Source organism: Lissotriton vulgaris, chromosome 9, assembly GCF_964263255.1.
Source record: "Lissotriton vulgaris chromosome 9, aLisVul1.2, whole genome shotgun sequence".
Taxonomy (NCBI): domain Eukaryota; kingdom Metazoa; phylum Chordata; class Amphibia; order Caudata; family Salamandridae; genus Lissotriton; species Lissotriton vulgaris.
In genome coordinates this window covers 805484711-805509892 of record NC_141697.1, presented here as the reverse complement: position 1 = coordinate 805509892, position 25182 = coordinate 805484711, and positions in this window count along the sequence as shown.

Genomic DNA, 25182 nt, shown 5'->3' with positions numbered 1-25182 from the left:
CACCTGGGCATCCGATCGGCATCTCTATTGATCACAAAACAAGTCCATGGAGCATCTACCCGTACAGCCACAATGCTGCCCCGTCAGACCCCCAAGATTCTCCGTGGTACACGACCATCAAATCATACACAGTTAACTGCTTCAAAAGCGCTGTTCAACATCGCGTTCCAAAAGACACCAAAAACGATCCACTCACCTGGTGCACGCAGGTACAATTGCGTATTCTCCACTGCCAACTCCTGAAGACCAACATGGTCAGCTCCTGGGTTACGCCCGTAGGACTACGGCGAAGGGTCACTAGCAGCTGGGACACTCTGATCGCAAAAGCGGAGTAAGTAAAAAAAATGATTTCGGTCCGTCCACCCGCACGACCAGAGTTCTCCTTTCTTTGTCCTTTCTACCCGATTATGGGAGGACGACCCTATCACAGAGTCCCACCAGAGTCGCCAACTGAAGTACCAAAAAAATAACATAAAGGACTATACCTACCAATAGCCCCAATCCCAATTACCAAATAATCAGTTACTTGGCAGTGAAGAATAGTTCAATCATTTATTAAGCAACATACTCTATAGAGGAGCCTCTCCAACACTCACCCATCAGGTGCGCAGAGAAGACTGTTGGTTTGCATTAAAACATGAGGTTATATACTTTTCAGTTCAACACTTATAATCACGGTAAAAGGAAAAACACCAGTTGGCCCTCGAGCTCCAGGGAAAGACCATATATGGCACACATGATTAGTTCAAAGCTTAGCTATTTATTACTGGGTAGGTCAGGAGGGGTGACTCCCTTTCGTCTTGGTGCCCGGGAGTGTAGGCATGGAGCCTCCAGGAATGCGCTTATCGCACCCAAAGCCAGATGTGACCTTGAGTCTCAGGACAGTCGAGTAGACAGCCTACGTTCAGCTGCTCCCAGTAATTCAGATGAACTGGGGCTTGACAACTGCCGGAGACTAGCACGTGATCACAGCCCGTGTTTGAGCATAGGTTCGAAAATGGCTTCTGTATGGTTCTCTGCCTACTCGGTCAGCAATAGATACGCAAGGAGCGAATAAATGTTTTCTCCCCTGCAAGCGCATATAGATGTATATACATACGATTAAGCAAGAGAGGGTACGTATAGATGCATCATGCTAACATAATATAGGTCAGATACTCCTAATGTATGGGAAATCTATTTTTTGATCCCTCACTTATCTTTCTACTAGTATGGATGACTACCATGACGCTGTGGCAATGAGGGCCAGAGTAAAGGGTATCCACTGCAATGTTAACAAGGCACTGTGAGGCCTCAATCTAGCCCATTACATAACAACATTTGCAATTCACAAGTCAGTATGATACCTATGTGAATCATTATCGCTCAGATGATTGGCAGGTGAGACTGTAGAACCAGGGCCCTTCTTGCTCCTCTTTCCCCTTACATGCTTGGTAAACTTTAAGGCAGACTTCGCATCTGTGAAGAAGTGGGCTGTGGCATCATGTGTCACTTTGTGCTTGGTGGGGTACAGAAGGGATTAGGGTATCTGAGCCTGAAGTAGGACATGTTTTTCAGGCAGGAACTCCCACCTTGCCGCCTGTACAGCCGGAGTGAAGTCTGGATAAAAGGAGATAGGGTTTCCCTTGTGTGAAATTGTCCCTTTTTTAGCTATTAGCAAGGATGGGCCTGGGTGTAGCTCCAACTGGGGATCTGGGACCCAGGGAGCGATGCGCTCTTTCTACCACGAACACAGCAGATAGGTGGGGTTCGAAGAGCTCGTGGAGCAGGTCTGAGATGTAGGTCTCCATCTTGGAGATGGCTGTTTTGATATTCTGGTAATGCGCAAGGTATTTCGGTGGGATCTTGCTTCCAAGTCCCCGTTCTTGGCTCGGATGATCCCCAACACTTTGTCCATGTGTAACAACTGTTCCTTCATTTCAACTTGAAACTCATGGAAATCCGAGCTGCGATTTTCTAGCACGTCCTAACGGGTCTCATGTGACCCCCACCTGCTGTTTGACTGCATCCAGTTGAGAAGTGAGCGCATCCAGTTTGGTGTCAATGTTACATAGGCTTCACAGCATCTCTAGCAATACGGATTTTAGGTCCTCTCCACAGTCTGTTTTGCATCCTGTTGCCCATTTTCCCCCAATTCAGGTTGTACGGGTCGTGTGTAAGACTATCTCCATCGTATCTAGTGTTGGTGCACCATGTAACCCAGCTCTTTTACTAGCGTTTTCTGTGTATGGCACTCCTCCTCGTGCACCTCTTCTGGCATACTTTTTGGCTGCTTACAGATAAATGCGCCGGGTCATCAATGTTATCTGTGTCATTCCATTGCCCCCTTCACTGCCAGCCCGTGTCTAACGAGTCTCTGTTGTGACCGCTGCACCCAAAGATAGTCCTTTGTTGGTGCCTATCACATGCCCCACAGTAGCGGTTGAGCCAGACTGTCACAGCGGCTGCTACGGGTCAGCACACACTATCTCTGTCTACGGCACCCTCATGCACTCCAGCAATGCAACTCCTCCCTGTGTCAGCGTCCAATGTTAATGCATCATGACTTATAGGGTACCCTAGATGGCCACACCACACCTCCGGGCGTTATCTTCTTTGAAAGGTCCTGTGCCGGTGTTGCCTGGTGTTCAGAGGTTGCTCCCTTCGAGCCCCGATGGCATCTCCGATTCCTGTGCACTGTCTTGTTTTTTGCTAGAGTTACTGTTGTGTTTGCAGTGGCAGGGTGTTTCCCAATCACTGGGCCCTTAAATTACGTGCCCCACCTCTTGAACATACCTAGGAGGGCCAATCCAGCACCCGCCCAGATATACATGCGGTGTTTCCCAGTCTCAGGGTGCTCCTGCTTGAATTTGCCGCATTCACAAACCCACCATTGACTGGGGCCTGCTTGCCTGATCACAATATAGCGCCCGGACCTCAGGTTCAGTAGCACTCCGATCCGGGGGGGCACACGTGTTCTCCAAAACACCAGCATGGACACCACACGTGCACCAAAACTTGACAAGTCTTAGGTCGATCTGCTGGGCATCCTAAAACTATGCAGCGGCCCGCTCTGACTCCATGCTCCAGCAGCTTTGCACCCCCAGTCGCTCGCGTTGTCCTCATTGCAAATAACCCGGAATCTTTCCCACGCCCGACAGTGCTCAGCAGTCCGACAGCACCTTCTTTTCGGGCTCCCCTCACCAAGAGCTGTACCTGATGTATCCAGGATATGTCCTGCCGGTCATTACAGTCTCTGCCGCCCACGCCGCATGCGAAGCCTCGGACTTGACTCCTGTACACTGCCGATCTGCCTTCCAGGGCCTCAGACAGGCCCTGTCTCGCTCTCCTGTGCCTGGGCCGTCCACCCAATGCAGATCACTCGGATCCCTGACCACCAGACAGCATCTTGGTATATTTCCAGAACTGCAGTTCCTATCCAATAGAATGGATAATAACAGGATTCATTCTCGGCCGGCGGAGCTCACTTAGCTAGCGGCATTTCCACAGCTCGGCAGACCACGCCCCCTCCATATTAGTCATCTTTGAATGTTTACTGAATTAATAAATAACTTTTGTTGTGCTCACTCTAAATTAGATAGATAGTGCCACCATGTGGCAGACTACGCAAACAAATGATGGACGGAATGCTGAATAAAACGTCATGACCCTGTCCCTCATGGGATCTGTTCAGACCGAACTGCCAAGCCAGGTCCTCCCTGAACCGGAAACAAGCATCCCGGGACCGGTTTCTGGGTAACCATCGCACTCCTGCAAGTGTGACAATTCAGACTATTCCACACCCCTAAAGCTATAAGAATGGCTTGGGTGGCACGTCTAAGTTATCTTTGAATGTTTACTGAATTATTAAATAATTGTTGTTGTGCTCATCTCTAAATTAGACAGATAGCGCCATCATGTGGCAGAATGTCATAAGTGCCGTTGTTGACAATTAAGTGCTGGTGCAGTGCACAGGAAACCACCAGCTCAAATTAGGCCCTGGGTCTATGAAATTTGGCCGAATCGGCTTGTCTCATAGCAGTGGAATTAAAACCGTAGTTACTGTAAAACCTAGTACTTCTAGTATAAGTATAACATAAAATGAGTGGCCTCAGCCCAGCGAGTACCCATGTTGCTGTGAGAGACTGTTACGTCTAATGTAGTGAGAAAATAAGCTTCGTGGCCTTAGCCCCGCAAAGTACAACATTCTATTGCCAACAAATAGAATAAAGTGCATTTTGCAGGTAACATGAGCCAAAATAGCAATACCAGCCTTGATTAGTATCTATTCAAGCCATCTAGTTATGTAGGTTAAATTGTTACTACACCTGGGACAGTAGGACCTTCCTCCTGATGATCCACGTCCTTCCCAGGAATTTAGTAATGGCACAGGCAAGTGGGGGGCTAGGGTCAGATCTTAGTGAAAGCAAGGTGGTTGCATGGTTTCGAGTGCCCAGCAATATGCAAACCGGCTTAATCCATTGATAACGAGGGGGTGCATATGCTGCACAAGTGAAAAACACATGTGCTACTGTTTTGCTTGTGGTTTTGCACCCTGGGCACGGCATAGAGGTATAATAATTTACTAACCATTTGCTAGTGAATGCGTTAAGAGGAAGTGAGCCTATCCTGAACTGGATGTAGAGTTTCCTGCCCATTGGAACCAGAATGATGTCTAAATAATGTTCCAATGCACTGTCTGATTTAAAATTCAGAAATTCACTGCTTCGAGAGCCTCTGGATACAGCTTTGAAATCGGTCTGTGTGACCCAGTCCCAGTAACACAGCTTCGTCAGTTCTTTGGAGGGGAAAGACTCAGGTGAATTGCATTCTTAGGATTCTTGCATGCCCAGTGATGACAGTAGCTTTCTAACGTTACTGATTCAAGCTATCTTTTGTGAACTTACAAGGGTAGTGACTTCCTGGAGTATGTCAGCATAAGATGGCATTTCAACTGTGGGCCTAATTCTCCTAGCTCTATATTGGATTAACGTTCGACCCCTGTCAACCTTTAGAGGACCGAGCGGCGGAATCAGGGGCAAAGAACTAGGGGCATATTACCAACAAGTAGCGATATTTATCGCTAAATAGGCTTAGCGACGATTTTTTTAACGCTGCCTATCGCTGGATATGTTAGCAGAGAAAACATGCTATTAGCAACGTTTTTCTCCATTTTGCTAAAATATCCAGCGATAGCGGCTAAATGCGTGAATATCGCTGAGAATACAGCAATATTCACGCATTAGCAATGAAATGCTCTTAGTCATGTTATCCACCTCCCATTGGATAACATGGTTAAGAACTGGTCTGGGCAGGTGTTCGTATTTGGGGATATTTGCGCTTAGCGCAAATATTTCCATCGCTACGCCTGCCTTGCTAATAGGCGATAGCAACGTTAGCGACTGCTTTCAGTCGTAAACTGGTTGGGTACGCCCACTTTGCATGTCATTAGCGATAAACATCGCTGACATGCAAAGCGGGCTCCAAACAGCTCACTATCGCCTAAAAGCTGTCGCTAACATCAGTTAGCGACAGCTTGCTAATAGGGCGATAGAATTATCACCACTTAGCGGCCGAAAACGGCCGCTAAAGCGGCAATAATTGCCTATCGCCCTGCTTGATAATATGCCCCATGATTCCTCAAGAACTTGTGTTCGGTTCTAGTCATATTAGCCAAGTTAGCGAAACTCCAGAGTTCAGCCCCATAAAGGGCTGTACCTACCTCTTTCAAGTCATAGTTCAGTAGGCTGTGACTGGTTTGCTACTGGAGTCATGGGCAACAACAATTTGCCTATGCTTCAAAGACATTTTTACAACATGGGGTTTCCAAGACATGGTAGTTGTAAGTTTTATGCACAAGTCCTGGGTAGGCTTTTCCCTGTGTGATTTGTGAGGCTTGACCGCCACACTTTGGTCTTTGATGTATTTATCTCCAAGCCTTACAGCATAATTCCTCACACCGGTTTCATAGCTTCTGAAGACCGCCTGCAGTTTTTGAAACAAATAAAGGGGCATATTTACAACAGAATGGAGAAGTGTGGCATTAAGCACACATTGCTTTATGGCACGCTTCTCCATTCTGAAAAAACAGGGATGCTCCATAGTCACAAGATTGCGGTGCACCCCTGCGTTTTCCCTAGCGTAGGTGCGGAGGTCATCTACCTAGAACCAATGCAGGCCACCTTACACCATAGTGAAGAGTGTCTGTGTTGGGGGAAATTATTGTTTATGTGCAGGTAGGTCTCCCTTCCTGCACATAAACAATAATTCATGGCATTTTTAAACTTCTATGTGTGTTGCTTAATACAGCACGCATAGAAGTTTCAAATCGTCATTTTTTTGATTGTTTATGTGCAGGAAGGGTCACTTTCCTGTACATACACTATCAATGGCAATTTTCTGTTCCTATGTGTGCTGCACAAGGCAGCGCACACGGACACAGCAATAATGAGGAGAAATAAAGCATTTCTCCTTGTTGTGCCAGGGTAAGATTAGGTTTTCACTGGTCATAATTCTGGTTCTGCCTTTTATTTACGCCACCCTTGTAAATGTGTCAAAATCAATGGGTGTTGCGGTGGAACGCTCACCGTATACCAATTGCCCTACCCTTTCATGCTGAGTACAGTGTGAAAGAGTGCCTTATTTACAAGGCAGTGTTAAGCCACGGTAAGTGGCTTTACGCTGCCTTTAAATAAGGCGAAGCCCCTATGGCCATCACAACATCACTGAAAGTGACATTGTGGCGGTGATAGGCACTTGTAAATATGCCCCAAAGTGCTGTCAGTGAAAAGAAGTGTGGAAAATGTAGCCTTGCCTATAGAGAAAGCATCAGCTGGACTTGAGGAAATTAATTCAACAACATTGTCCAAGTATAAAGACGATAGAGTAGGTGCCAGCTCCCATCCTTGGCGCAAACCCTTGTTCACAGGGATTGGCTCTGCAATTTACACTTGCTCGCCCCAAGATACTCTGGCATGATTATCCTCAAGTAGTTGAATAATTAGAGACAAGATCTCCATTGGCATACACATATTGTGCAGCACGTGCCAGAGTTTGCATCTTGGGACCAGGCCAAATGCCAAATTTAGATCGACAAATGTGACAGAGATGCCCTTGCTGATTGCAAGGATTTTCCAAAACCGTTGCAGAAAACAAAAGACCTGGTTGATTGTGCTGTTTTTTTGTCCAAAACCATCCTGGTAGGGTGGTAAGATGTACTTTGCATCAATCCATTCCTGAATCTTGGTCAAGTCAGCATGATAGAATAAGTTCTGGATTGAAATAATGAGGCTGATGGGCCTATAGTTGAGGGGTAAATTCCAGTCTCCCTTCTTAAATATGGGTATCACCTCTGTGCTTTTCCAAGAATATGGCATTGGGGCAGCACTTGCCATTGCATTGGACAGTAAAAGAATATATTTCGGCCAATTGTTCCTTTTGTGTATAATGTTTACTTCTGCAATACCATCTGGCCAGGGACTTTGGAACAAACTATATCAGCAATAGAAAAATAACTGAACAAAACAGTCATGGAAATGTGGTTTTTGGGTAGGGAGGCAGTCTTGTTGCTCTCCCATGTGATCAGGGACCAAACCTTATTAGAGTCTTTGCTTGTGCATGCTTCCTTAATGCCCAGCCACCTCTTCTCATCACATGCCCTTTTGGATTTGATCTGGACCTGCTTTCTTCCCCTTCTTTTAATTCTTGTTAGGGTGGCATCCTTTGCTTTTGTGGCCAAAGCCAGTTGGTCCCTAAGTTGTCTACACGCCTTGGTAATCAATAATGGGTGGATGAACCACATTAGTCTTTGTACCAGAGTCTCAAGAAAGATAGTCCTGGAGACCCGCAGCCACACTTTCACAGGTTGCATTGTTTCTATTATCTACGCTTGTGTGGTATGGTGGATAGCATCAACTTTGGGTCTATCACTTGAGTGTCCTGTTCTCAAAGTGATCTAAAAAGATTTAGAGTCCCTGTCTTGAACGTAGCAGACTAGGATTGCTGAATCATTACTCATAGACGGGGTCTAGCTTGGGAAGTAGAATAATTCTACATATTGCATTAACAGTACAAGTTCGTGACACAAGCAAGGCAGAGTGAACAATTAAACCAAAGTGAATTAAACTGGAACCACTAGTAAATATACCAAGCAAACAATTTTTATCAGTTAAAAATGATCATGAAATGTATTCTTTACCTCCCAACTGGGTTACAATCTAAAACATAAATTTTTTTTAAAAAACCACCTAAAGTGGTAATACAATGAATATCTGTATGGTCAAAGTTAAAAACAGTCGACGCAGCGTTTCGGTGCTTTTTCAATCTTGACACCTTCTTCAGGACATTTACAACATTTGACTCCGTATCTATAAATTAAATAAGAATATTTTAGCGTTTGTTGTATACTTTGTTAGTTTATGTTACACTAGCCTTGCTTTTTCTTTGAACCATCCAATGCCTAGACTTATTTAAACATGCTAAACCCCTTGATTTAAAACATCTAGTCCTAAATGAATCCAACATTAAGAAGCTCTTCGCGAGATCACATGGAAGGTTATCCTTACATCTGAGACAGATTCCTCTTATTCATTCTGAAATTGTTATTCATATATATTCTCTACATGAGTCCAACCCTTTGTGTCTGTACACGATTTATGACTCATACCTGTATTTCAAGTGGGAAGAGCGTTTCAATTGCTTTCCAATATGTTATGAGCCTCTCAGGTATTTCAAATTTTCTTGAGCTATATAAAGATAAGAACAAATGGGCTCTTAATAGTCTCTTATCCTACCGAACTCTCACTACTCACACCCATGGCCAATATCAAAATAGTTTACCATAAATATTAGAAAAAAGATCTCCTGTGCGCACGGAGGGGCCACCGTTGATAAAGGGAGTAGCTTCTTTGGGTCTGTAGACCTAAACAAATAAAGGTCATATCTGTCTGAGCCACCTACACATAGATGTCGTGTTCTAAAAGAAGCTCATGTTTATTACCGACATGTCATAGACATAGTATACTAACCTGCTTTGATATCAGGTGAATCTTTTAGTATGTTGGTTTCATGGTATTTAGTGAACCAATTCTTCTCTTGATTGGTCGAAGAGGATATCTGTAGATATACAACAAAGAAATATGGGGGGTACCTATGATATAGATCTAGAATCCAAGTTTACATGTTGTTATAATGCTATGTTTAAGGATTATCAATCATTTAATTCCGTTGGGCAAGATACATTTTATTTATTTGAGATTGGCTAAAAACATCTATTTGTATCTGGAGCTCCATATGTAAAAACAAATTAGGAATTAGGAGCATATAAATTTCTAGAGCGAACAAGAAATGTTAATAACATCACCATTCCTAGCCAGATCTCAGTTCTATGTAATTCTCACTTTTGTTAATCTAGTTTATGCCTACAGACAGTCAATTGACTGTGAGCAAAGAAAAAAAGAAAAAAATAAAGGCCTATAGGTTGGGTCTTATCAGAGTTCCTGACTGGAAGAGTTATGGCTCTTGTCCACCCTCAACCCACATAACCCTCGCCTACCTTATGGTAAAAATACGGCCTCCCTGCTCCTCCGTGCTCTCGTCTTCATGGAAATTCGAAGTGTACCCTAGATACTTGAGGACGGCATTTTTATACTGACGTTTCCCGTGTTGACCCGGAAATGATGGGTCACAATCATTACGCGATGTTTAAACTCTGACTTTTTAGTTGAATCTTCATTTAGTATTTATTTATATATGCTGTTGAATGTTAAAGGTGCATATAGCACAGTAAATCCTTGCTTTATACCAAAAAACGGGCTCCCTGACCCGGAAGTAGATTGCCTGGATGCGCAACCTCGGCATTGTCGATGCTTTTAAATACAGACACTGAGCGTACTGCTTTATATTATTGACATTCCAGAATCTATGTTCAGTCGTGTTTACAAAATATGCGTTTACAGAATCTATGTTCACTCGTGTTTACAAAATATGCCATTTGTTCAGCCGAGTCGGATTGTCATGGCGGCCATATTGGATTGGGCAGATTAAAATTCACATTAGTGTAAAATAAGCTATGCGATTCTTTAATCGTTTAAAACAGAATTTGGAAACTGTTGTCACATTAAACAATGTTGGTTTACCCCTACAAAGCAGTATTTATTAGTTATCACAATCTAAAACATTTTGTAAATACGAACAAATTGTTTACATATGATTCATTCAATACATACAGATTGGAAAGTGCAGGTCCGTGGTTGGCTATAATTTCAATATATTTACAATCTTAATCCACGAAGTTATATTTGTCTGTATTTACATTCATTAATATATTATTTACTAATGTGAAGCACTCCTACTTGGTTTTTATGATGTAGGTCTTCTATGCATGCGATCAAACGTTTCTATTCGCATTTTGTTCATACAAAAAGTACAAGTACACATTCAACAATCATTTCAATATACCTGAAATCTACTTACATGAGTTCTGAAATGGCAGAGAACCTAACAAGTGATATTTAAGTTCATACCAATGAACATTAATTCTATATAAATGTTGTGCTAATGTATCTAGTTTGTGGGGTGGTAAATTGTCTGTTTATCCATACGTTCTGACTATCTATAATAGCTACCCATGTTTGCAACAATATTCATTGATGACAACCCTAATCTACGGGCTAGTTCTTCTGGGTCGTGTAATTCTAACTAGTTATTCCTGAAAAAGTTGTAAAGTTCTATAGCCTGGCATGCTTATACGTAGCAGCCTTCGAGGATAAACATATTTTTAACAATATAGCACCATTCAGTGAAAATATCACATGTTGGTCGAGATACATCGACGACATTTTCTTCATCTGGACTGGTACCCTGGATCTACTTAATGAATTTATTCTTTGGTTAAATCTAGGGGACAAAAATCTCAAATTCACTTCTAATTTCAACAAGGAAACAATTGAATTCCTAGATATCAGAATCAGAGTAGACAATGCAGCCTTAGGTGTTGATCTTTATACCAAACCAACTGATCGAAACACCCTGTTACACTATAAGAGCAATCACCCTAATAGCCAAAAGAACATTATACAGTTCGGACAATACTTGCGGATCAGACGAAATTGTACTAATATGCAAGATTTTAATAAACATGCAGACGCCCTATCCGTCAAACTCAGAAATCGAGGATACCCTAAAAATCTAATTAAACGCGCGTACAAACGTGCAAAATATTACAATAGAGACGCATTCTTTGCTTTTAACCTCCATGAATTTTACTGAATTTTACTGAATTGTTCTGCCTTTGTAACTCACATGAATTTTATCAAATTGTAATGAATTTTATCAAATTGTAATTAATTTTTAAATACATGTTGTTTTGTTGCTTTTATGATTTTAAATGTAATCGAATAAAGCTTGTTTTGACTGACTGACTGACTGATAAAAATAAAGAAAAAAATGACAGAACTAATGACAGACTAATCTTTGTAACCAATTTTAGTGCAGCGAGTAACAAAATTAAAAACATCATAAACCGGAATTGGTCGTTACTTAATGATAGACCAGGAGAAAATATTCCTAAACCTATGTTTAGTTTTCGGAGAAACAGAACAATTAAAAACTGCCTTGTCCATACTTTCAAAGAAAAGACCCGTAACACCCGAAGTACAATCAATAAAACACCCCTCCCTACCGGGAATTTTACCTGCAATATGTGTTCAAACTGCAAATCATTGATGAAAGGCAACTCAATATCGTATAATGGAATAGAACATAAGATAAAAAAAATTGTAAATTGTAAGACTAAAGATCTGATTTATATGATAAAGTGCCCCTGCAATAAAGCCTATATCGGAGAAACAGCCAGAGAGGTAAAAACTAGAATAACCGAACATAAGTCTGCTATCAGAACACAAAAAAAATCCGCCCCGCTAGTGGAACATTGGCTAGCACACAACCACAAACTAGAAGATCTTAAATGGTGCGTGGTCGAGGTAATATCACACAGCACCAGGGGTGGTAATGTGAATAGCAAAAGAAAGAAAAGAGAACAGTTTTATATGTCTCTATTTAACACCTTTCGCACTGGATTAAATAACAGAGAGGAATGGGAAAGATTAATCTTATAATAACCACAATAAGATGGAACCGACTGCAAAATTCTGTCTTTGCCACAGCCCCCGTGTCCACACCTGGGGCCCTGATCCTATTAGAACCATGTAACAGTATGAAAACATGTAAATTTAGCCCTCTTAGTCTCAGTATCCAGTGAATCATTGGAAACAGTCCCGCCTGGCAATCGGGATTAAGAGAGAAGAGCCTTTATAGAACGTTACAACTTTTTCAGGAATAACTAGTTAGAATTACACGACCCAGAAGAACTAGCCCGTAGATTAGGGTTATCATCAATGAATATTGTTGCAAACATGGGTAGCTATTATAGATAGTCCGAACGTATGGACAAACAGACAATTTACTACCCCACGAACTAGATAAATTAGCACAACATTTATATAGAATTAATGTTCATTGGTATGAACATAAATAGCACTTGTTAGGTTCTCTGCCATTTCAGAACTCATGTACGTAGATTTCAGGTATATTGAAATGATTGTTGAATGTGTACTTGTACTTTTTGTATGAACAAAATGCGAATAGAAACGCTCGATCGCATGCATAGAAGACCTATATCATAAAAACCAAGTAGGAGTGCTTCGCATTAGTAAATAATATATTAATGAATGTAAATACAGACAAATATAACTTTGTGGATTGAGATTGTAAATATATTGAAATTATAGCCAACCACGGACCTGCACTTTCCAATCTGTATGTATTGAATGAATCATATGTAAACAATTCGTTCGTATTTACAAAATGTTTTAGATTGTGATAACTAATAAATAGTGCTTTGTAGGGGTAAACCAACATTGTTTAATGTGACAACAGTTTCCAAATTCTGTTTTAAACGATTGAAGAATCGCATAGCTTATTTTACACTAATGTGAATTTTAATCTGCCCAATCCAATATGGCAGCCATGACAATCCGACTCGGCTGAACAAAAGGCATATTTTGTAAACACGAGTGAACATAGATTCTGGAAACGCATATTTTGTAAACACGAGTGAACATAGATTCTGGAATGTCAATAATATAAAGCAGTACGCTCAGTGTCTGTATTTAAAAGCATCGATAATGCCGAGGTTGCGCATCCAGGCAATCTACTTCCGGGTCAGGGAGCCCGTTTTTTGGTATAAAGCAAGGATTTACTGTGCTATATGCACCTTTAACATTCAACAGCATATATAAATAAATACTAAATGAAGATTCAACTAAAAAGTCCGAGTTTAAACATCGCGTAATGATTGTGACCCATCATTTCCGGGTCAACACGGGAAACATCAGTATAAAAATGCCGTCCTCAAGTATCTAGGGTACACTTCGAATTTCCATGAAGACGAGAGTACGGAGGAGCAGGGAGGCCGTATTTTTACCATAAGGTAGGCGAGGGTTATGTGGGTTGAGGGTGGACAAGAGCCATAACTCTTCCAGTCAGGAACTCTGATAAGACCCAACCTATAGGCCTTTTTTCTTTCTTCTTTTCTTTGCTCACAGTCAATTGACAGTCTGTAGGCATAAACTAGATTAACAAAAGTGAGAATTACATAGAACTGAGATCTGGCTAGGAATGGTGATGTTATTAACATTTCTTGTTCGCTCTAGAAATTTATATGCTCCTAATTCCTAATTTGTTTTTACATATGGAGCTCCAGATACATATAGATGTTTTTAGCCAATCTCAAATAAATAAAATGTATCTTGCCCAACGGAATTAAATGATTGATAATCCTTAAACATAGCATTATAACAACATGTAAACTTGGATTCTAGATCTATATCATAGGTCCCCCCCATATTTCTTTGTTGTATATCTACAGATATCCTCTTCGACCAATCAAGAGAAGAATTGGTTCACTAAATACCATGAAACCAACATACTAAAAGATTCACCTGATATCAAAGCAGGTTAGTATACTATGTCTATGACATGTCGGTAATAAACATGAGCTTTTTTTAGAACACGACATCTATGTGTAGGTGGCTCAGACAGATATGACCTTTATTTGTTTAGGTCTACAGACCCAAAGAAGCTACTCCCTTTATCAACGGTGGCCCCTCCATGCGCACAGGAGATCTTTTTTCTAATATTTAAGGTAAACTATTTTGATATTGGCCATAGGTGTGACTAGTGAGAGTTCGGTAGGATAAGAGACTATTAAGAGCCCATTTGTTCTTATCTTTATTTAGCTCAAGAAAATGTGAAATACCTGAGAGGCTCATAACATATTGGAAAGCAATTGAAACGCTCTTCCCACTTGAAATACAGGTATGAGTCATAAATCGTATACAGACACAAAGGGTTGGACTCATGTAGAGAATATATATGAATAACAATTTCAGAATGAATAAGAGGAATCTGTCTCAGATGTAAGGATAACCTTCCATGTGATCTCGCGAAGAGCTTCTTAATGTTTGATTCATTTAGGACTAGATGTTTTAGATCAAGGGGTTTAGCATGTTTAAATAAGTCTAGGCATTGGATGGTTCAAAGAAAAAGCAAGGCTAGTGTAACATAAACTAACAAAGTATACAACAAACGCTAAAATATTCTTATTTAATTTATAGATACGGAGTCAAATGTTGTAAATGTCCTGAAGAAGGTGTCAAGATTGAAAAAGCACCGAAACGCTGCGTCGACTGTTTTTAACTTTGACCGTACAGATATTCATTGTATTACCACTTTTGGTGTTTTTTAAAAAAAATGTATGTTTTAGATTGTAACCCAGTTGGGAGGTAAAGAATAAATTTCATGATCATTTTTAACTGATAAAAATTGTTTGCTTGGTATATTTACTAGTGGTTCCAGTTTAATTAACTTTGGTTTAATTGTTCACTCTGCCTTGCTTGTGTCACGAACTTGTACTGTTAATGTAATATGTAGAATTATTCTACTTCCCAAGCTAGACCCCGTCTATGAGTAATGATTCAGCAATCCTAGTCTGCTACGTTCAAGACAGGGACTCTAAATCGTTTTCGATGTTAAGATCCCCCTCCCTGCTATAAACTACAGGGGAACCTCCTATTTTCTTTTACTGTTCTCAAAGTGATTCACCAACTTCCACAAGGAGGGAGACTGTCTGGGTATTGACAGTGGTATATCGCTAAAAATGATCTCATATTCAGTAAGGGTAGTTTTAATATGAAGAAACTTGATAGGAATAAGGTTAAAAACGGGTCAGTGTATATGTGGGTAAGATATTGGTCCACTACACCTTTGGATCAGGTCAACATGTTTCAGCCAATTTGTGCCTTAACAGGTCTGATGGCCTTCATCAGGACAATATTGTGGAAGCCCTAGGTTTATAGGATACTTCACTGGTAATGTGGATGAGTAAACATACTCACCACTCTTCGGGCCAGATGTAATTCGCCCAAAACCCGTCGGTAACAGCCGAAATCACCGGATTTCGGACATTACCGACCAGTCTTGGGAATTTGTAAAGTAGGAGCCCAAAAAATACCTATTCGGTAAGTACGAACCGGTAAATACCGAATCGGATGTTACTGAATCAGTATTTACAGAATCGGTAGATGATATGTAGCAAGCACATCTAAGAGTGCTCATGTGTATTAAGGATTCGGTATTTACCACCAACTAATAGTTGGTGGTAAATATCGAAAACCTTAAAAAAAGCAATTTTGTGCTTTTTTCAACTGTGCCATGTGGCAGACATAAATGTCCTTAGGGCATGTATGTCTGCCACATGTGCACTCATGCACTATACAGGGCTGCAACAGGGTGTCAATGTGACACCCTGCCACCCTTGTAAATCTACCCCCTATTACCGATTCGGTATTTACCGAATCAGTAATTTGCATTCATTCCTACGGGCCTTGTCCTGACATGGTTTTTGGCTCTATTTCTTATTGATGGTGACTTTAAGCTTGCTAACATCTTGAATCTGTATTCTGGCTTTGTGTTGGTCCTTTTAAGGCCTTTTTCCAGACCCAGAAGCATAAACTAGAGGATAGCTGCTTAATATGATGATAGATCCCTTATTCGTGACTCTAATCCATCGATTGCCTATTGGCTTTGACATAATTATGTGTCCTTTCATCATCCTACCTATAGTAGAGGGTGGATCCTGTAGTCCTGACTTTATATTACATATTGGTATGGCTTGTGTAGGTACTCTGACAGAGCTAAGTGTTATTTCATCCTTCTTAGGCCTACAAGGCCCAGAACTAGAGAGACTCCATTTTGCTTTCTGTCCCTGCAGAACTGAGATGCTTGCAGGGTAAAGGTAATGTTTTAGTTATGAGCTGTTGTTCGCTAGGGGAAAACCAGCCGAGACTGGTTCTTATCGGAAGAATGTGTTTGTCTCTTGGGCCCAGACGTAACATGCAGATGCGCACTGCGGTTGCGCGGGGAGCTCTGGAGCTAGCACAGGAATTCGGTGGGAGGCAGCCCTCTGTTGGAAATTTCCATGAGGGGAGAGGATTCCATATTAGTGAAGTGCAGGAGAGGAGGTGTATCAGTTTGGTTCTTGGAGAGAGAGAAGTAGGATGGTCGCTGGAGCTGAAGAGAACAGCTCAGTTCAATTGGTTTTCTGGAATGGAGAGAGAAGGCAGATAATTGCTGAAGCTGGAGAGAGCAGTCAGATGAACGAAGTTGGAACTGTCAGCTGGAGCTGCCAGTTTATCAGGATGCATTAAAGCAGTTACCAGTCAGATGGAGGAGTTGAAGCTGCCAGCTGGAGCAGTTGAGCCAGAGGAGTGAAGCTGTGGTGACGGAGGGAGAGAGAGAGAGCCCTGATTCCACCAGAGAGAGAGAGAAACATTCCTTCTAATAGGGTGAGGTATTCTAAACTAGTTTGCTTTACACTTACACCTTAATCTTGTCTTTTATTTCCTAGGCTAGAGCCCCCTATTGTATTGCTAATCCTTTTTCTTTCAGCGGTGTGCAGTCTATTTACAGTCCCTGTTAGTTACATGTGGATGTGGTATAGTAATAGAGCTTTACAGAGACCCCGCAGATCTGTGTATGTGTCTATTCCCATTTTATTGTTATTGTAATAAAGATACCCCAGTTCTTAGTGAACCAGTGTGCATGTGTTGTTCTTATGATAGAGCTAACCTTTCTTCTAACCAGATGCTGTATAGTAACTGATGGATCAAAAGGGAGTAGGAGCGCTTAAATCAGGGAATAACTTTTGCATACAGTGTGTGCCTCTTGTTCTTATAGTGTAGGTAACCTTTTCTTCTAGTCAGGTGTTACAGCAGGTAAGTAGCCACTGAATAATTAGGGAGAGAGGAGCCCTTGAGCTAGGAGAATAAGTTATACACTAAGTAATTCGGCCATTCCATAATAATATTGTAGTAGTGAACCTCTAGTGAATAGTGAGAGAAACTTCCCAACATAGAGAGAGAGAGCTGAAGGTATTCATAGGAAAGTGATCGTCGTTGGGATGCGGCATTATACCCACCGGATTGTGGCTTGTAATTAAGTGAGCACCAGGGTGGATACTGGTGTGTAATGAGATCGTCTCTAGAGAAAGAGGCGTTAATGAGAGCACTGACTGAGGATAGTGTGTATACCCACAGGATTGTGGCTTGTGTTTGTATGAAATAGTGAGAGCACTGGGGGCATACAGTGCCTATCTTGAGCGAGCACTGGGTGTAACAAATGTGTAATGGTAAATAATCAGAACTGTCCCAGGGTAGATTAGTCTGGGCCTATGTGGTCGCGAGACTATGAGGTATGAGTGTGGTGTAGGGCATGGACGTCCTTAGTAATCAGTGAGTATTCCTAGTAATCCCTATAGATTTAGTGGTGTTTCTGATGATATGAGCTTGTATATTGCGAGTTTCCCATCCTCAGGTAGGTACCCAGGTGCCTGGATAGATGGGTCCTGAGGAGGGAGGTGGTTGCGTTTCAGCTGGGTTGGTGGTGCTCTGGTGAGCTGATTCATCTGGTCTGAGAATCCTGTCGTTCCAGGCCTCCAGGCCCATAGGAATGAATGGGGAATACCGAACTGCTAAATCCCGAATCGGAATTTACAGAATTTTACAGATTCAGTAAAATTTACCAAATCATTAGCTACATATCATTTACCAATTCTAAAATACCGAATCGGTAAAATTCGGTATTTTAGAATCAGTAAATTATATTTACCTACAACTGGCCCTTCGTCTCGGAGTTCACTTTGCTTGAGATGGGGTTATAGGTACTGCTTTCGGCCCATAACTAGGAGGAAATCAAAAAAGAAAAGAAAACATAATGGTGTGATACAAAGCATTTCTCAAAGTATAAATGATCCCCTATGCACCCGATGTGATGCTCTTAAATCACCTCTTAGACAATTTCTAGTGGCATTTTTTACAGCAGAGTGTTATAGTGTGAATTATTATAGACTATAATTATAGCAATGCTCCACGATGCTCAGAATCATAAAATAAAACAAATATAATTCTTTGGCTTATGGTGTAAAAATTTCACTTCATTTGAAGTCCTAGAATATCTGGCCTGTCAATAGACAGCTGCTAATTGTACATTTGAGGGAAATTTTCACTCAGACCAACAGCTCACCAGCTGGACATCCTTGCCGATTGGGAATGGCAGGTGAGCAATAACTGAGATACCCTGGTCAATGGACTGGCTCAGGGCACCAAGTTTCTTGCAAAATGCAAATGTCAAAATCTTTGATGAACTCATTCCAGTGTGGCAGCTGAAGGTTTGATTTTAGGCCAGTCTCATTCCACAAAACTACTAAGGTCTTGGAGAGTGCCTTAAATAGAGATGACAGTGGGAAAGTACATTAATCTACTGAGTTTGGGGCCAGTGGGCCATCAGTGTCAATTCAAGGAGCGGCGGGATCCATATCAAGGTGGGTGCCATGGTAGGTGGATAGTGGTGTACCATTAAAAGTGTTGGATGAAGGTAGCTCTCTTAGATTGATTCGATGCAAAGCGTCAATTTGATCACTAGTGTTGCAAGCTAGTGGGGGAAAACTACTTTGCCTGGACAGTCAATTGATCTCTCCCAGACCGAGGTGTCCGCTGCTTGGGGGAGGTGATTTTAATGTTGTGTGGTGACCTGCTTGATGGTGGGGAATATTTGAATTGAATGCCGGACCCTTTAGGTGGACTAGTCCTTGCGGCCAGAGCAACCAGACTATCAGCCAGGCTTCTATCTACCAGAGTAGTTCTATGCAATTAGTCTGGCGGTTTGGTATCTCGCATCTGTTGGCCCTCAAGATGTCTTTCCTTATGATGGAACTGCATTCCCTCAGGTGGCTTGCCCAGTGGATGCCTTTGTTCGTAAGTAGCTCCTCCCCTGCATATCTTATATGCAAAAAAATCTTGGGCACATTGACCATATAGATCTTATGGGGAGCAGAAGTGCTCAAGTTGAGTTGGACAGAGCCCCTACCCTGGGATTTCCTATCTCTTTGGTGCAAGGGTAGAGTGTATTTGGCTTTCCTGCAAGGATTCCTGCAATCAAGTAAATCTGCAATGCTAATCCCTCAGTGTCTCTGTTAGTGCCTAATTCATGTGATATTCCTAGGCTTTCTCAAGGGATATATGTCATCAGCCTTAGTGTTCAGGGCTCCATGGCAGTGATGGATGGATGGATTTGCTTGGGCGATTCCCTCAGATGAGTCCCAGCCCTTTCCTTTAGTATAACTTAACCATTCATGTAAGGCGACCCACCATAGATCTAAGGGTGTCGATTTCTGCCCTGAGTTTGCTAAAGTATTCCGGGATGTTAGCATTAATGGGTGAAGATGGGACCATTGATACTGTTAGGCCTCTCTTCCCCTGTAGGCCCTAAGGGATCATAGGGGTTTGGGAATGTCTTGCTTAGGGAAGAAGCAGTTGCTGCAGGGAAGGATCTTGTAACATTTCATAAAATAATGATGACTCTTCAGTTGCTGTGTCCAGATGTATGTTTATTCTTGGTAATCAAGTAATCAGGTACAGAATATAAATAGAGAAGTAATCCAGTAAAAGTTCCAGTAAAGGATCCAGTAAAATCCCCACCGGGAGCAGATGCCCTGCTGCTCAGCCTCCAAGATAACTTACAAATCAACATAAACTTACACAGATAGAACAGTACATGGCATCACATAGACTGGCTGAGCAGCAGGGAACAAGACACTAAGAAAGAACAAAGAGGTGGGAAAGAAGGATTCAGCACACCTTTCCCCTTAACAGAAACAACGAGGACGAGAGAAAAGCATGTATAGGAGCAAAAGGATAACAGAACAGAGCACCAAACACACACACAAATAACCTTCTTCGCAATAGTAGGATGAAACAGATCGGTTCAACAGAAACCGCTTCTGGGAGGAAGCTATACTCTGAATCATTGGTGCTGCTAGTGAAGGCTATTGATAACTCCTGAGCTTGTTTTCTAGATTTCCTAAACATACCAGGAATTTGTTTTTGCGTACTTGGACCAGTACCAGTTAAGGAGCTAATGGGGCAAGGGAGCAGGAGCTGGGGCCAGTGTCTCTTTACCTTCCACCAGCAAATTGTCAATTCTATTGAGCACACAATTACTCTCAGCAGGTTTCTGGATTTTCTTACCTTTCTTCTTTAACCACACATGCGCACCCACTAGCATTCCTCTTCCCCATCTATAAACAAGAATGTACCACGATTGGGGCTACCAAAAGAACAATTGGGCAACACATAAAGGCAGGCAGACAAACAGAATGTTAGGAAGCAGGGCGGCTAGTTATCAAAGGCGTCCAAGCAAACAGTCTTGTACATATGGAGCTTTTGGGGATGACAACAAACATTGAATGTTACATCTAACAGACAACAGTACTTTGAAATGAACAAAGTGATGTTGGGTGGATGGCCCAGCCCGGCCTCCTGTGGGCTAGGACAGACGTGGACGGGACCGCCCTCGGCCTGTGCTATGCCCGGTTGCATCATGCACAGTGGGTAGAAAAGCCATGCTATGTAGTGCTGTTGAGTGGCCAGCTTTGCCCCTCCAGCCAAACAGTGTTGGCACTGGGCTAGCTTGCTGGATTAAGGGACAGTAAGTTCTTTCTTCGGTGAAGCAGATGAGATGCAGGGCTCAGTACCCCATCAGATGCAGGTAATAGACCTCTGGGTGTCCTGTGCAACAGGTAAAACAGCTGTGCTATGTAGCTCTGTTGAGTGGGCAGCCCTGCCCCCTCCTGACGAGCAGCTCTGGAGCTGGGCTAGAGCATTGGATTGAGGGACCAAGAGTGCTTTCCTGGGTGAAGCAGCTGTGATGTGGGGCTCAGCACCCCACCCTCTCTTCCTCCCCCCAGACACATGTAGTCGACCTCTGGGTGTACATACATAAAGCATCTTGGAAAAAAAAACATCTCGAAATAGGACAAATTGGAGAAATGCAGATCCAAAATGACCAGGTAAGTTTCTTTTCTGCAGGGTTATCCCTGATTTCAGGGATTTTTGTGCTACCCTTTACCACGTGCAATGAGTAGGTGGTAACCAGGGCCAATGTAATTATGTGGCACAGAGCAGGCCAAATTATGTGGCAGGGTTGGCTAAATTATGCAGCAAGAAAAGGCAAATTATGTGACATAAGGTGGCACATTATCTGATAGCATTACTTCATTATTTTGCCATTTGAACTCTTATCTTAGCGTATGTTGCCCATCATGGGTACCGGTTTAACACCCAAGCATAGCAATAAGCAACAGTCAACCTTTACAAAGGACCTTCCACTGTGAGGCAACATGTATCGCCCCAATTTTAATAACTTTTGCACCCTTTGAGCCAGCAACTATTTTTTTTGTTAAAATGTGCAAATTATAGAGAAGATGATGGATTATGTGGCTGTTGTGAGAAATCAATAATTATGTGAAAACACATCATCCACACAATCACATAACTCCAGTGGGTCTGGTGGTAACTCGGATCAGGGTCCATTGCAGGTTGTGAGCCACAGTGCAAACTGTTGTCTGGCTGCAGAGAGTATTTTATGGTCCTCCAATGGTGTTTGTGAGGATCCAGTGAGGCTTGTCTGTGCTACTTTTAATAGCCCATCTTTGAACCTGCTTTCATTTCCTAACATGGTCAATTTTGGCCTAGTGTTCCAGTGCTCAGGAATTTCAGGTGTGGGAACATCAGGACATATGAATTGGCTAAAACAGTGTCTCCAGCCCACCTGGAATACTTCTTGGTCGGAATCACATTTGCCCCTATATCATTAATGTAGAAGCAGAGTTAAGAATAGTAAATCTATAGTTCTCTATATATACTTATCTTGATGATACGGTGATCGTCGATATAGTGGATTTGATATTTTTGTAGCTCATTGTTAGATTCCTAAACATGGTGACATACAAACACATACACTCTTTGTGCCCTAGCCCTAAGAAGGCAATGTGGGCAAAAAATATTTTGTTTTGGCCTCTCCGAGTTGATATTATGTACACAGACACAATGTGCAAGCACATTTACAATGTGAAAAATGATGTTATTGGCATTGATGTGGTGCTTTCATTCGTTGTTGTGGCACTTTCCTCAGCAGTGCAATTTTTGTTTGGAGCTGGAGGTACCACTTTTTGACAATGAATGTTGGTTGTTGGTGTTTGGTTGTGTGGGTAGTTAGTAAAGGTACCCACACCAGTGCACCCCCCACCCCCCACAGAGGGGGCCCGCAATGGGACCCCAAAGCAAATACCGGCCAGCTGTTTTGCCTGTCTATTCCCACATCCTAATATGGCGGGCGGTGCCTAGCAGGCACCGCCAACATATTAGTAGCCCTGCTCCGCCCGGTAGGCAATTATAACAAATGCCTCTGGCAGAAAAGTGGTGGACGGGCTTTGCGTCCGCCGCGATACCCACCGCCATCATAATATGGAGGTGGGTAAATCTCATTACAATGGCGGAACGATCGTCACTGCTGGCCCTGCGGTGGCGATCGTTCCGCCATCGTAATGAACCTCCATGTATGAGGAAGATTGCCACACCACGTAGTCACAGTCCTTATATGAGTAACTTCCAATCCATTACTTACCTGGAGATTCACTGCCTGATACACATAGCTAAGACATAGCTAAGATTTGTTTGTTATTATCATTCATATGGTGCAGGACAATCACCATCTAAAAGTAGTTTCAAGGCACTGGCAAATGTAAAATAATAGAAACAACTACTTCTAGAGGTGTGGACCTAAAATCAGATAACCAAAAAGGGATCTAATATTGTAAAGAAAACAAATTGATAACAAAACATGCCTGCACTAAATTGGATGAAAGACTCTTAGGACCCCATTGCAAGTCAGCTGAACATTAAATGTGAAGATACCATGGTTAAAACATACAAATTTGTAGTAAGCCACTCCACAGTAGACAGTAAAAAAAAGTGGTTTATTCATAAGAAAACTACAAAGTTGATCATCTGCCAAGTACATCCAAGTCACAAGTCAGTTAGAGCACTCAGAATTAAATCCAAACATTCCAAGTGTCACAAGATATAATGACATCACAAACGCAATGACAGCTATAGAGAAAAGGATCATTAAATACAACATAGATTAATTTAATACAACATACCTCCCCTTGTCCAACCCAAAACAAAAACAGAAACAAAAAACAATACAAATAATGTAAAACAGTACTTAAGAAAATTACTACAACAATACAAGCACTATTCACGAAACCTACAGGGAGTAATAGAGACTCTAGAGCTCATTCTACGTTCAAGAGGAGGAGAGGATATAGAAGCCGCCTGTTCATTCAATATTGGACAAGATCTTGTCTTGACCAACTTGGACAGGTTCCACCAATGACCACCTTCCACTTGAACTGCATTGTTACCAATTTTGATAACCTTGACAGGTTCACCAAATTTACATTTACCTTACTTGGTGTGTACAGGACTCTTTATACGAACATGACCCCCCCCATATTAAGAGGAACAATCTTGACACCTTTCTTTTTGTCATACCATGTTTTTTGTTTCTTTTGTACAATATCGGAATTAACTTCTACTTTTTTCTAAGAGATTCAACATTGGTCACAGAATCAATCCATTTCCCTATCCATCCTGGTCTAAAACTTGTATTCGCTTTCCTTCCTCTTATAGTATCAAAAGGAGAAACCTTAGTGGACGAATGAGGTGTGGTCCTATAAAACCAAAGCATACTTTCAAGTGAATTAAATACATCATGCTTACCATTCACAGCCAACTTGACACACTCCCCCACAACTCTGTTCATTCTTTCCACAAGACCATTGGTCTGTGGATGATATAGGGAGCTCCTAAGAGTTTTGATTCCACTGGAAATAAAAAAGACTTACATTTTTCACTTATAAATTTACAGCCTGATTCATGAAGTGAAATTGCGCCCGCAATCGCTGCGAAAACGCAAATGCGGGCGCAATTTCCGTAATCGGCATTCAACAACAAAATTGCGAATTCGCTAACACATATTTGCGAATTCGCTAATATATTCGCAGAATCCCTGCCGCTGAGCATTAGCGAATCGGAAATAGCGACACACCACGGAATCTGCGAAAATAATAGCGAATTCGCAAAAAAAAATCGCTATCGGCAATCAAGAAAATTCGCAATTAGCGAAAAACCCAAAAATCGCTTTTTGCACGGCGCAAAATAAGGACAACTCAAAGCAGGTGGTAACCATGAAAGCCATTGAAAAAAAACTTTCAAAAAACCGTTGTCCTATCACCAACATGTACTGGCCTGACCAATCACACATAAGGACCATCAGCAGCAGCAGCATTAGGAGTCCCACAATGCCAGGAATGTACATGGTGGTGAGGCTTCGCAGGCTACAGCGATTAGCACGGAGGAGACGCAGGATCCAGGACAGGATATTCCACCAGCGGGTCACCTTGCTGGGCCAAACCAGGGACCAGATATATGCGAAATACAGGCTGAATGGGGAAATGATAATGCAGCTAATACAGGACCTTGACCCCCTGATGCAGCACCCAACAAGCCGTACCAATGCTGTGCCTACACATGTGCAGGTATTGTGTAGCCTGCACCTCCTGGCCTCCGGAAGTTTCCAGGGGGTAGTAGCAGCTGCTGGGGGAATATCCCAGCCCACCATGTCACGCTGCCTCCACACTTTTGTTGACGCCATGCTCACCCAGCTACACCGTCACATCAAATT